Source organism: Arachis hypogaea, chromosome 2 (assembly GCF_003086295.3).
Source record: "Arachis hypogaea cultivar Tifrunner chromosome 2, arahy.Tifrunner.gnm2.J5K5, whole genome shotgun sequence".
NCBI classification, from domain to species: domain Eukaryota; kingdom Viridiplantae; phylum Streptophyta; class Magnoliopsida; order Fabales; family Fabaceae; genus Arachis; species Arachis hypogaea.
The window spans coordinates 81,433,801-81,446,760 of NC_092037.1; the positions used below are offsets into that span (position 1 = coordinate 81,433,801).

Below are 12,960 nucleotides of genomic sequence, written 5' to 3' on the forward strand. Positions count from 1 at the left end.
TTTTACACCCAGCTTTGAACCCCCTTTTACAAGCATCTAGAGAAATATATAGCTTATTGAACAATGGAGGGGACTGAGGCATCGGTGTCACATCTAATATGGTGGAGCTTCCTGGGTTACTCCTAAGGATCTCACTTAAATAATCCCTCAACTTACTATATTGTGCTCTCTCATTCCCGATCACACGCTCTCTTGCTTCTTTGAGGGCCCTATACACCATCTTTCCATTAATGATAACATTGTAGTCGATTTTGATGTGCTCATAGGCCTCACTTAGAGTAATATGAGGTTGAGTTCAGAGCCTCTTCTCCAACTTATTGGCTACCCACTTCTGGTCAACCATTGATGAGCGGATATTTTATACGCTTTTTGGGGGTAATTTCATATAGTTTTTAGTATGTTTTAGTTAGTTTTTAGTATATTTTTATTAGTTTTTAGGAAAAATTCATATTTCTAGACTTTACTTTGAGTTTGTGTATTTTTCTGTGATTTCAAGTATTTTCTGGCTAAAATTGAGGGAACTGAGAAAAAATATGATTCAGGCTGAAAAAGGACTGCTGATGCTATTGGATTCTAACCTCCCTGCATTCGGAATGGATTTTTCGGAGCTACAGGAGTCCAATTGGCGTGCTCTCAATTGGGTTAGAAAGTAGACATCCAGGGATTTCCAGCAATATATAATAGTCCATACTTTGCGCGAAGATAAATGACATAAACTGGCGTTTAACGCCAGTTCCATGTTGCATTCTGGCGTTGAACGCCAGAAACAGGTTACAAGTTGGAGTTGAACGCCAGAAACAGGTTACAACCTGACGTTTAACTCCAGAAACAGCTCAGGCACGTGAGAAGCTCAAGTCTCAGCCCCAGCACACATCAAGTGGGCCCCAGAAGTGGATTTCTGCACTATCCATCTTAGTTTACTCATTTTCTGTAAACTTAGGTTGCTAGCTTAGTATTTAAACAACTTTTAGAGATTTATTTTGTATCTCATGATATTTTAGATCTGAACTTTGTACTTTTTGACGGCATGAGTCTCTAAACTCCATTGTTGGGGGTGAGGAGCTCTGCAGCGTCTCGATGAATTAATGCAATTATTTCTGTTTTCTATTCAAACACGCTTGTTCCTATCTAAGATGTTCATTCGAACTTCAATATGAAGAAGGTGATGATCCGTGACACTCATCACCATTCTCAACCCATGAACGTGTGCCTGACAACCACCTCCATTCTACCTTCGATTGAATGAATATCTCTTGGATTCTTTAATCAGAGTTTTCGTGGTATAAGCTAGAATCCATTGGCAGCATCCTTGAGAATTCGAAAAGTCTAAACCTTGTCTGTGGTATTCTAAGTAGGATTCAAGGATTGGATGACTGTGACGAGCTTCAAACTCGTGAGTGTTGGGCGTAGTGACAGACACAAAAGGATCAATGGATCCTATTCCGACATGATCGAGAACTGACAGATGATTAGCCGTGCTGTGACAGAGCATTTGGACCATTTTCACTGAGAGGATGGGAAATAGCCATTGACAACGGTGACGCCCTACATACAGCTTGCCATGGAAGGAGCCTTGCATGTTTGAAAGTAAGAAAGCATTATGTTGCAGGGATTCAGAAGACAAAGCATCTCCAAAACTCCAACATATTCTCCATTATCGCGTAACAATTACTTATTTTATGCCCTTTCACTTTTTACAATTGAAACTAAAGAACCCTATTGGTATCCTGACTAAGAATAATAAGATAGCCATAGCTTGCTTCAAGCCAACAATCTCCGTGGGATTAGACCCTTACTCACGTAAGGTATTACTTGGACGACCCAGTGCACTTGCTGGTTAGTTGTGCGGAATTACATAGTGTAATTTTTGTGCACCAGCCATATTGCTGCCAAATTCTCTGGCACATGTGTGTTGAGGTATATAAGTCTTGATTTGGTAACTCTTTAGCTGATTATCCCATGCACAATAAATTAGCCATGGACAAGGATTAAGTTTGATAGCACCACCACCCACAGCAACCACATCAATAGTACCAGCATCCACTTCTGCGGTCTTAGCAGTAACAGTTTTAACAGAATCAGTTCCAAAAGTCACATTTGCAGCCTCTTCATTCACAGCCTCTTCATTTGCAGCCTCTGCATTCTCATTAGTAGATGCCTCCTTGGCCCCCTTTGGCTTTCTTGGCTTTTTTATCCTCTCCACCCCATGCTCACAATCATATCTAACTCTCCTTTGATCATTTTTTATATACCTAATCTTCCTTCCCTCATAAATAGCATGATCCTTTAGAGTAGTTTTGAAAGACTCAATTGTGGCAAATTCCATTCCCAATTCAAAATACACCTCTCCAAATCCGGCAGCATCATTAAATTGTGGAAATTCATACCTCTCTCCTTCATCTTCAGAACTTTCCGGTGTCAATAATGACTCTGATTCATACTCAAAGATTAGATCTTCTTCTTCCACATTTTCTACACTTTGTTCATCATCTTCACCAGAATTTGCATCCTCTAATCTTAGAATAGCAGCTCATTTTCCACAAAAATTTGTCCTAAATGAAGTTGACCCAGCACCCCTTTGTGCAGTATTTTTTGGGTTCTTGGAATTGGCCTTAGCACTAATAGGCCCACGAAATTTTAAGACTCCATCACTAGTGGGCCCAGTAGATTTTGGCCCTGTAGCACTAATAGGCCCAAAAGTTTTTGGGCTTTCAGCACCAATTGCTCCATCATACTTTGCATTGGCAGATTTTTTGGCCCTATTATCAACTATTGAAGTCTTCTTTTTCAAATTAACAATCTTTGAGTTTTTCTTTTCCACCCCATCATCACTGGACTCTCCTTCAACATCTGCATCAACGTCAAAGTCTATGTCGAGTCCCTCAAGAGGAGTAATCATTATCAGGTGATCAAAATACAAATAAAACTCCTTCAAGTCCTTGTTCTTTAGTTTATTCTCACGCATCTAATTAATTTCTAGGTCTCCTTTTATAGGATGCAGCCCCTTCTCTAAGTCAGGTGCTGTAGGATCAAATAACCCAAACCTTTAAATAGAGTTTGCAGGTCAAAGAAGCATATCAGGTCAATATCCATCTTAGGGAATTCGTCAACTCTTCCATCAATATATCGAAGAACTTTATTGTTATCCCTTATAAAATGTCCACCATGGTGGAAAACAGGAATCCCAAATTCCTCCATCTACCTGTGTGAATAAATACTTATAATCAACAAACATAGTCATATAAACCTAGTTCTACTGTGGCAATTTTCCTAAAAGAAACAAACTAAAAAATGTTCATTCAACACATTTAGTAACTGTCAAGAAACATGCATACAAAATTAAAGAGACTCTGAAAACATAGTATTGTGCTCTGTAATGCAACATACACCGCAAAACAATATATCGACTCTAACAACTATAAACATATTCAAACATGGTCTCACCTTCTTCAATGTGCTTCTTCAATGGTGATCAAATCCACTTCAATGCCTCTTCCTTGCGAATTGGTACTGATGCATCCAAGAGAGACGTCTAGGTAACAAAATGCTAACCTCGATGAATGAAATTAACAACGTCTGTCACGATCGTAATGTTGAAGATGAGGTGGGAGATGAGGCGGGTGGTGATGAGGTAGGGCTCTCTGTAAAAACTGAAAAATGTTTGGGGTTTGAGGTCTTTTGCAGTGAAAAAGATTGAAAAAGAGGAGAAGAAATGTAACTTTTATTCTCCTCTTGCAATGCTGTGTTTGTACATAATCAAAACGACCCCGTTTTGCTTATTAGGATGGGGACCAATATGTATGTGTCGGACACCTGTGCAGGTTACTGGCCACGTTGGATACTAAACATGCCAACTCAGCAGTCTCCGTTGTTGAGTCACACCGAAAATTGGACTGGGGACTAATTTGACCGACGGAGATAAGCATTGGAGATTAATGAGTGTATTAATTTTTTTGAGGGACTAAAATGTCCGCTTTTAAAATTCTCGGAGCTAATTTGGGTAATTACTCATTTTTTTAATCTCAATAGATTAAATTTATGATACAATACTTTTTTAGCATGATATTATTATCTAATAACGTAAAATTTTATAACACAAATAATTTGTTTTAAGTATGAGACAGACACATTATTCCAATGAAGACATTATATAAATACTTATAAATTTATTATTTTCTTTCCTAAAGTTCAAATGTTCAATGAGGCAAATGTCTCCGATACCAACATGAAGGATTTTTTATTTTAATAAATAAATTAATTATAATAATTACTAAAATAAATAATTTAAAAAATATTTACTGAAATAAATACTTATTTCTTATCTCGTTTACAGTAAAAATAAGATATATGTATTTATAAATAATTAAATATAAATTTTAAAAATAATAAAAAATATTAATGATTTAAATTGGATCAAACTCTTAAGAATGAAATGTTTCAACAGTTTATTTCCATTTAAAATAAGCACGTTAACACGTTTACTTTGAACATAACATAAGTACACCGTTAAACTGCCCACTGTTAATACGGTTACCTTTCTCTCGATCGAACAGAGATTGACTCTTATTCATTAATCGAAATCATCCAACCAATCAATCCATCTCCATCAATCTATCTCCATTGAGTTCTTTCTGGAATAAGTTATTTAAATTATATTTTAAATTTTTATGTACTCCTTCATATTTTTATATAAATCCTATATGTGTGCTTTTCACTTCTTATGTATACTTTTACTTATTTCAACTGTTATTTTAAATGGACAATTTATCTTTTTTATTATTTGAAATGGATTGCTTATCTTTTTTATTATTTAAAATTATTCCTCTTTTGAACGGCTATGCTGTATGGTACGGAGTGTTGGGCAGCTAAAGAAGAGCACGAATATAAGTTGAGTGTGGCAGAGATGAAGATATTGAGATGGATGAGTCGTCATACGCGATTGGATAAAATAAGGAATGAAGATCTAAGGGAGAGAGTTGGAGTAGCACCCATTGTGAAAAAGATGGTTGAATCGCATCTCAGGTGGTTTGGACATGTGAGAAGAAGACCGATAAAACAGGAACATCCAGTCAGGAGGGTGGATGAGATGGAATATAAGATGAGATGGAAGATAGACAAAGGGTGGATGGTCATACATGACAAAGCACAATGGTGTCTTTTGATTCATGTAGCCAACCCCACTTAGTGAGCAAGACTTTGTTGTTATTGTTGTTATCCCTCTTTTGGTCCAATTTAAATCATTAATACATTTTGTTATTTTAAAAAATTATATTTAATTATTTATAAATACATATATCTCGTTAATAGTGTAAATGATATATATAAAAATTGAAAAACTATGCATATCTCATTTACACCCTAAATAAAACACGTACAAAATTATTATAATTTATTTCAAAAATTATTTATTTCAATAATTATTATAATTTATTTATTTATTAAAATTAAAAATCCCCAACATGAATGGATCCGTCCTTACATACAATATATAATTATGTCATGCAATTTTATTTTGATTATTTCTACATTTTTTTCTATAACTAATTTTATATATAAGGATTGGTTAAAAAATACGAACTATTTACAAAGTTAAATTTTAAATAATAATTTATTTTAATAATTAATATAAATACATATCTTTATAAATAATTTTAGATATATTCATATATCATGTTTATATACATAAATACTTTTATCCTAATTGTGAGCTTCATACAACATTCACAAGCCATGTGTGCATGAAGTGATTCCCCGTATCATCCAAGGCAAAGGTGTTCCGTATTTCTATCTCGGTGACATGGTGACATGGTGACATGGTATGGAAACAGACAAATGATCAAAGGCATTCCGACCTCACTCCAACTTTACCCGCTTAGAATTGGTTTCTCTTAACCAGTCAATGCATTCCTCAGTAGTTCTAGAAGGATTGGCAAGTTCCCATGCCATTGATTTTTCTTTCTGCAAGTGAAAATGATACATTAAAACCTCAAATTTAGTGCAGTGTACATGACTGTGCGAACAAAATTGCAGTAAACAAAATGACTTACCCACTCCTTAACGAGTGGTCCTTCTTCAAGCTGTAAGACATTCTTAATATCTTCGCCACTGATCAATGGCTTCACCTCCCAAACTTTGTCGAGGCCTGTTATCCACCAAAATATGTTAATATCTTACATAACGTGAGCTCCCAATCACTTCATCTTACTCAAGCCATCCATGCTCCTATATTGGTTTTCTTTACATAACTTCACCTAAAGGGTGAAAACTATAACTAAAACAAAGGCAAGCATAGATGGAACAGAGAAAAGAGATATAACTTCAAATGCTCAGCTAACTAGGATTATGAATATGAAGTAGAACAGGTAGATGCTGCAGTAAATTTCCAGTAAAAGCTATACACATCTTACACATTCATTCTTCAAAGGATGCAAGCAAGAGACACGAGCATCAATGCTACAAGTTAAACACGTATCAAAGACTAATATAGCTCACCTAGTTTTATTATAGAACTCTCCACTGTATTAAACAGATCTCTTCGTTTGTGCAATTGTGAGGATTCATCCTCAGTGTCGTTAATGCCAATGGGATGTAATAATATGGATACCAATAGTGCAACTCTCCATAAATCTTTAATCTCCCTCAAGAGAAAACCTAAATAAATCAAATATAAAATCTTGGTCATCTAAGATGTAATTCATAATGTAAAATAACTTAGCAGTCACACCCTAGAGAAACGGATGCAGAAGAGCTGGGTGGGCATCACATTGCAAAAATACTTCCATTTAATTGAGGTAATCGAGCTAAGTAGCTTAAAATAAACTTACTTAACAAGCAAAGTGTAGATTGTGGCTTGAGTGAAGTGCAAATACTATGTAGGAAACAATGATTATAAAGTGAATTGAGGGGAGTGTCCATAGCTAAGTTCCACTAGAAAACTCAATAATTTAGATGAAAATCACAACATAGTAAAGCATAATAAAATTAGCATACAACACAACTTACAAAACTAGCAAAATGAATTGACTGAAGATTGAAGACATGAGCTAAGAAATAAAAAAGCATACTGCCAATACTAAGGTAGCAGACCAGGAACAATGTACCTGTTAGAACCCGGACTCTAGAAGCAATAGAGACATCATCAATCAATCCTCTTATCCAATCAACATCATCAGGTTGCAAATCCTCATTAGATGCAAGACAAGGAATCAATGACAAGAATTTCTGTGATGCTTGATGTAAATCAAGCACCTGGATTTTGAAACACAAATACAATTACAAACACATTAACCAATAGAAACATCAACCAGACTCTGAAAAACTGAAATGATTTATATTACAAAACATTAGAACTCTGTTATTCTGGGATGTACTAAGGGTAAATGGGAACTAACCATTTTTGCATCCTCGTTTCGTTTGAGTGAGTCAACAATAATATAATTGACAACAGGAACCTATAATTCAAAATAATATTATCCTCTTAAACCAGCATGTCATTTGGAATACAAGAAAACTAACTAAAGAAACTGCATCATATAACAACAATATTAAAATGTTCCTCATAAATAAGATTTTACGGATAAAATCAGCTTGAGTTTTCAATTGAGTATTGGATAAAACTTGTGCTCAATATAAATAATCCTTGAAATGAGACAAACAGTCCCTTCCAAGATTGTCTAATAGTGTGGTTGTCAACTTGTCATCTCTACGTGTGTCGCATAAAGTCTAACTAAATATAGATTGTGGTTTCTACAGGTCTAATATGAAATACTCCAAAACACCAACTAAAGGAGGGGAAAAAAGAACAAAGCAAGACACTAGATTTCTAATTTAGACACTTTGCTAGATGTATCAGTTCAAAGCTCAAAAAGAACATTACAAATTCAAAAATAGTATCACATAGAATGGACGAGACACATACCATCTTCGCTTTCTTAACTTGGTAAGTGATATTTTTAAGTGGGAGGAACAATGCAGCAAAAAGTGACAATCTCCTTTCTTTGTCCTAAGTAACACAAAGGAATCACTTATCATGACCAAATATAATCAAGCAATCCAAAAATGATAATCGAATGACAACAATTTCCTATTGTGACAACAATATATGTGAAGATGGATTATGGTAAAAATGAAAAGCACATTACTCACTTTAAAGGTTGACTCTTTTGAGTAAATGGATAAGGTTCCATGCAGTATCCAAGTAAGAAATGCAAAGCCTGGATAAAGTGAAAGAATTAGCTGATCACCATTGCCAAGAAAAATAACCATTTTGTCTTGTGCAAGTGAACAACAAAAAACAAAATAGAGAACCAAAAGGAAAAATAGGGTTTAGCCATTTAGGTAGTGAAGGAATAAAAGTGAGAAAAGTGGCTCTTCAAAAGTTAATTGAATACTAGAGCCAAGATGAACCATATGCGTTTATGTAAAAAATTGATGCATCTCACATCCAACTTATGGTTTTCACCTCTATTCCTTTTCATAAGATTTGGTTTTGCATACATCTCCATATATTTCACAAGGCTTTTATAACATGTAATGTGATACGGGGAAAAAAAAGAAATGAACTTGAAAAAATAAAAAATGATTAGGATTGTGTTTGTGAATACAAAAACAACACACGTTTCAAAATATTATAATGATACTTCTTTCAAATTTGAAGTTCACAACAAATATCTAAGGTTGCTAGTGGTGCACTAAATACTATTATTTTTTCTTCTTTTTTATTTTTTTGGGTAAAAGTGGCAATAATATTCAGCTAACTCTTTCTGTGAGCAAGATGTGGTTGAAACTAATAAAAGGATTTGCAATCATTCTATACCTTTTAACCTATTATAAAAAAAAAGAAAAAAAAACTGCAAACTTACCTTTCACATCCATCTGGAATAGCAGGTTCAAACTTAGGAGGAAGACTGAACACATTCCAAAATAATGTCAGATCACAAATATGAGTCAATGCTTTGACAGGTTGATTTCCAGATATCATAAGATCAATCTACAAAATAAGACACAAAAGCACATAGATGACTAAATTTTCAATTTTATGTACAAGTTATTGCCTTTAAAATATCCAATAGCATTCCATAATTGAAAACCACTTCCTAAGTATCCATATTGAAGGGAATGGGAGGGTTAGTGCATACCTCTTTTCCAATGCGCTCTTTGCTAATTTTAGCAGCTAGAGCATCTTTCACATCACCACATGCAGCAGCTACTTTCAGATCCTCATCTAGAGTGAACTCAAATCTAACACCTAAATATAATAAAACATCTCACTTAAACAGAGCTTGAAACCTAGTTTAATCTTCATATATATATAAAAACATTCACAGGGTATACAAAAATGCAAATATCTTCAAAATTAAAGTATACCAAATCTAATGGCTCGAAGAACTCGTAAAGGGTCATCAAGAAAGATAGCCTTTGGAGGTAAAGGAGTCACTATCCTTCCAGACTTAAGGTCTGAGATCCCTGCAAAGTGCCAATGAGATTGTTACATGTGGAGATATAAAAAAGAAATGTGTGGAGGGAAGAAGGGGAGGAAGGGTCAAGTAATTCTTATACTTGTTTTGGCAATAGATCAATTCTAACCTCTCTTTGTAAAATCTTCAACTGAGTCAGAGTGGATATTGTAGAATAAGCTGTCATGACAACCAAACATTCACAGAAAAAAAAAATGATAGGCCATAGCCTAGGTATATGGACACAAAGATACCTGTTAATTGTCAAATCCCTCCTATATGCGTCCACTTCAGGTGTGCCAAAGCTTTGCTGTTAGACATGAAGAAAAACTTTATTTGGTTGAATTTGACTTGGTCATGCGGAGAATATACACACGCGCACACATTGCAATGGTAGATAATCAGCATGTTCATGCTGCCATAAAATTAGCTTCATAAACAAGGAGAGTGCAAAACATAGAGGAAATCTTCATCGATAACAAGACATTCACGTGATTCCAACTAGGAGGAAATTAGCAGAACATCTTATCTTATAGGATAATAAATCAAAAGAAAAGAAGATGAAATATGCATATAGCAAGAACACCATTAAGTGTGTGCGAAAACATACCTTAGAAGGAATGCGGCTATTCTCAGTATACTCTTCACTCCTTAAGTTAACAAAATCAATCCGCATACCAAACAAATTCAACATTGCTGTCTCCAAATGTTTAGACCGGTCAGGTTTGCTGCCAAAAAATAAAAATGTCATTTATGTTCTACATTGCTCCAAAGAATTCAATTTTCATGACTAAACAGAGTAACACATGAGAAACATAGAATAAAATTGTAAAATAAATAAATAAATAAATAATAAAGAAGAGAGTTTGGGAGGAACATACGGATATCTTCACCAATATTTAAGAACAATCAAGTCTCAAATTCTAAAGATAACTAATACAAAAATAAACATGAAATTAGTTAGTACTACTACAATAGTATCTTAATTTGATACAATCAAAATAACACTATGATCAAGGAAAGAAAGAACAAGTAGCATTCATTACTTTTGCCACTGCAACCATATCACATATCTGCATTTAAATCAAGCTTCATAGGATTAGCATATTAACATAAATATCAATATTCATTTTGGAAAAAGAAAAAAGGACTCACTTTTGAATTAAATTACAGGATAAATTATATTAATCTTTTCTGTGGTGTGGTTAGAGGTGATATTACATTTACAAATAATCATATAACTAAGGCAAAATTAAGAGTCTTCTTAAATCTTTACCCCAGTTCTCATTTGATTCAATCCACCATTGGCATGAACAACAAGATAACCATTAGTCTTTTGTGATTCTGAAATTATTAAAATGTGCATTTACAAGTGAATCAAATGCAATAAGTATAGATAAACATATAAAGACAAATATATAATATACATACTGGGTTGATTCTTGGGTCTGGAAATACATTTGTAATAGTTGTCACTATTTGGTTTCCTCCATATTTCTGAAATCTATTAAAAATTTGAATTTAAATAAATTAAAAAAATAAATTGAATTTATTGGTCAGAGCCGCCACAGACCACACTTAGAACACTACCCATTCAATTTTCAGTATCCATGTTGCCAATAGGCGCCCACTATACAAACTGATACGTTAGATGGCCTCAGAAACTTCCAAATATTACTACGAGACAATTCAATTTAATCACAAAACCAAAACTTCAACACCAAGAAAATCACAAGTCCAAAATAAAAGCCACTTTGTAGCAGACAATCGTATCTTAAGATAACACATCAACAAAAACAACCATAAACACTACAAATCAGAAAAAAATCAGCAATCTGCCATCTATGTTACACGGCCAAGAATCAACAAATTCAACTAGTTATAATTAACAATATAATATAAACAGATTCATAATCAACAATTCAACATCATTAATCAGTTACTCACTCACTTAATCACATTAAAATCCAACTGAATAACTAAAGAAAAACAGAGAGAAGGGCGAAGGGATTTCACCTCACGAACGCAGAGAAATGAGGAGACTAACATGGATGAGCACGGCAAAGCAGACTCTGGTGAGGGGAGGTAGCAGCGACGGAGAGGACGGGACGACGACGAGAGACGCGGAGCAAGGAGACGCGACGAGGCAGGTTGCTTGCGACTGCGAGTCAAAGACGCGATGGCACAGGGTAGCTACAGACGCGACGTAGTCGGAGACGCACCCAAGCCTGCGAGACGAAGCAGAGGAGACTCGGAGACGGCCGGCGATCGTCGTTCTGGAGTGAGATTAAGAGAGACTGAGAGACGATGGCGTGTTGAAGTGAGGAAGAGAGTCTTCGAGCAGCAGGGGAGGGTTAGGCATTTGGGACATCGGGGTTAGGGTTTTTTTTCTTTTTTTTTTAAAGGACCAAAACGACGACGTTTTGGTAAGGGGAAAAAGAGAGGATTTCAAACCGGCTGGTTACCCAAAACCGCTGGTTTGCTGATTTTTATCAAAACCGAATGGTTAAAACCGGTTCGCTCTGATTCTTTCCCTTATACGGTCGGAATTACTCAACTAGACCGGTCAAGTAATCGGTTTTTCGGTCAAACCAGCAAGTCCGGTCTGATATTTATAACTATGCTTTTTCGTAGTATCCTTCAGGATTAGATGCGCTTTTCTCCTTCGTAGTGAAGCCCACACTTGCGTGCGCTCTCTCAACTTTTCAATTCAATTGTTTCTATTCAAATTCAAAAATTTCTAAATGTTAACCGTCAAAATGAATTTTTGTAGATAGTTTTCTGTCTTTCTCAAACCATATTTCAATTTTCATTCTATTTTCATTATCATTGATTTCGAGTCTCCATTATTCTCTTATTTTTTCAAATTTCATTCATTTACTGTTATTTCACACTTTTTCTCTCATTTTGACATTCTTTATTGATTCATCATCTCTCGAAGAATCTCCAAGTCACTTCCTATTTACCAGTGATTGGAGGAAGAAAAAGAGTTTGTCGGCAAGATTTATGAGGCTTTTCACGAGCCGTGCACAACTCTTTTCATGGGTCGTGCAAGTTCCTCCATGGACAAAATTTCTGTAATCACGGGCCGTGTTGCTCTCATCTTTCCTAAAATTTTCTCTAATTGTTGCAAGAGCTAAGCTGTGCGGCTTTTTTCGTTGTTCGTCTAAAGTCTACAATAACAAGTGTTGCTCAATGTCACCGTCAATTGTGGTAAGTCTACCACTTCACTTATCCTTTTCATCGATGTCATCCCCTTTTTTGGGTTCTTTTGGACTTAGATTTTATTTTGATACATTGAAACTTCAAATTTAATGCAGATTTTATTTCTTGGTCTGAAGAATCTGAAACGATTAATGGAAGGATTGAAAGTTGTACTAAATTGTTGTGTTGCTCTTTTTATTGATGTTGTTGAAATTAATTTTGTATTTATGCAATTTGTTTCAATGAATTTTCTGCTGTGTGTTATTATTATAATTTGAAATTAAGTTTCTATTTGTGCAAT

General features: G+C 34.9%; 1 long non-coding RNA gene and 1 pseudogene across 1 annotated transcript; one reads left to right on the forward strand and one right to left on the reverse strand.

Annotated features, from left to right (window-relative positions):
- Nucleotides 1-5,594: 5,594 nt before the first annotated feature.
- On the reverse strand, nucleotides 5,595-11,826 carry LOC114924759 (CCA tRNA nucleotidyltransferase, mitochondrial-like; annotated as a pseudogene).
- A 270-nt stretch (nucleotides 11,827-12,096) lies between these two features.
- Nucleotides 12,097-12,959, forward strand: LOC140179660 (uncharacterized). The gene is made up of 3 exons (XR_011873403.1): nucleotides 12,097-12,142; nucleotides 12,397-12,668; nucleotides 12,776-12,959. It is a non-coding gene; the product is annotated as an uncharacterized lncRNA (long non-coding RNA).
- Nucleotide 12,960: the final 1 nt, after the last annotated feature.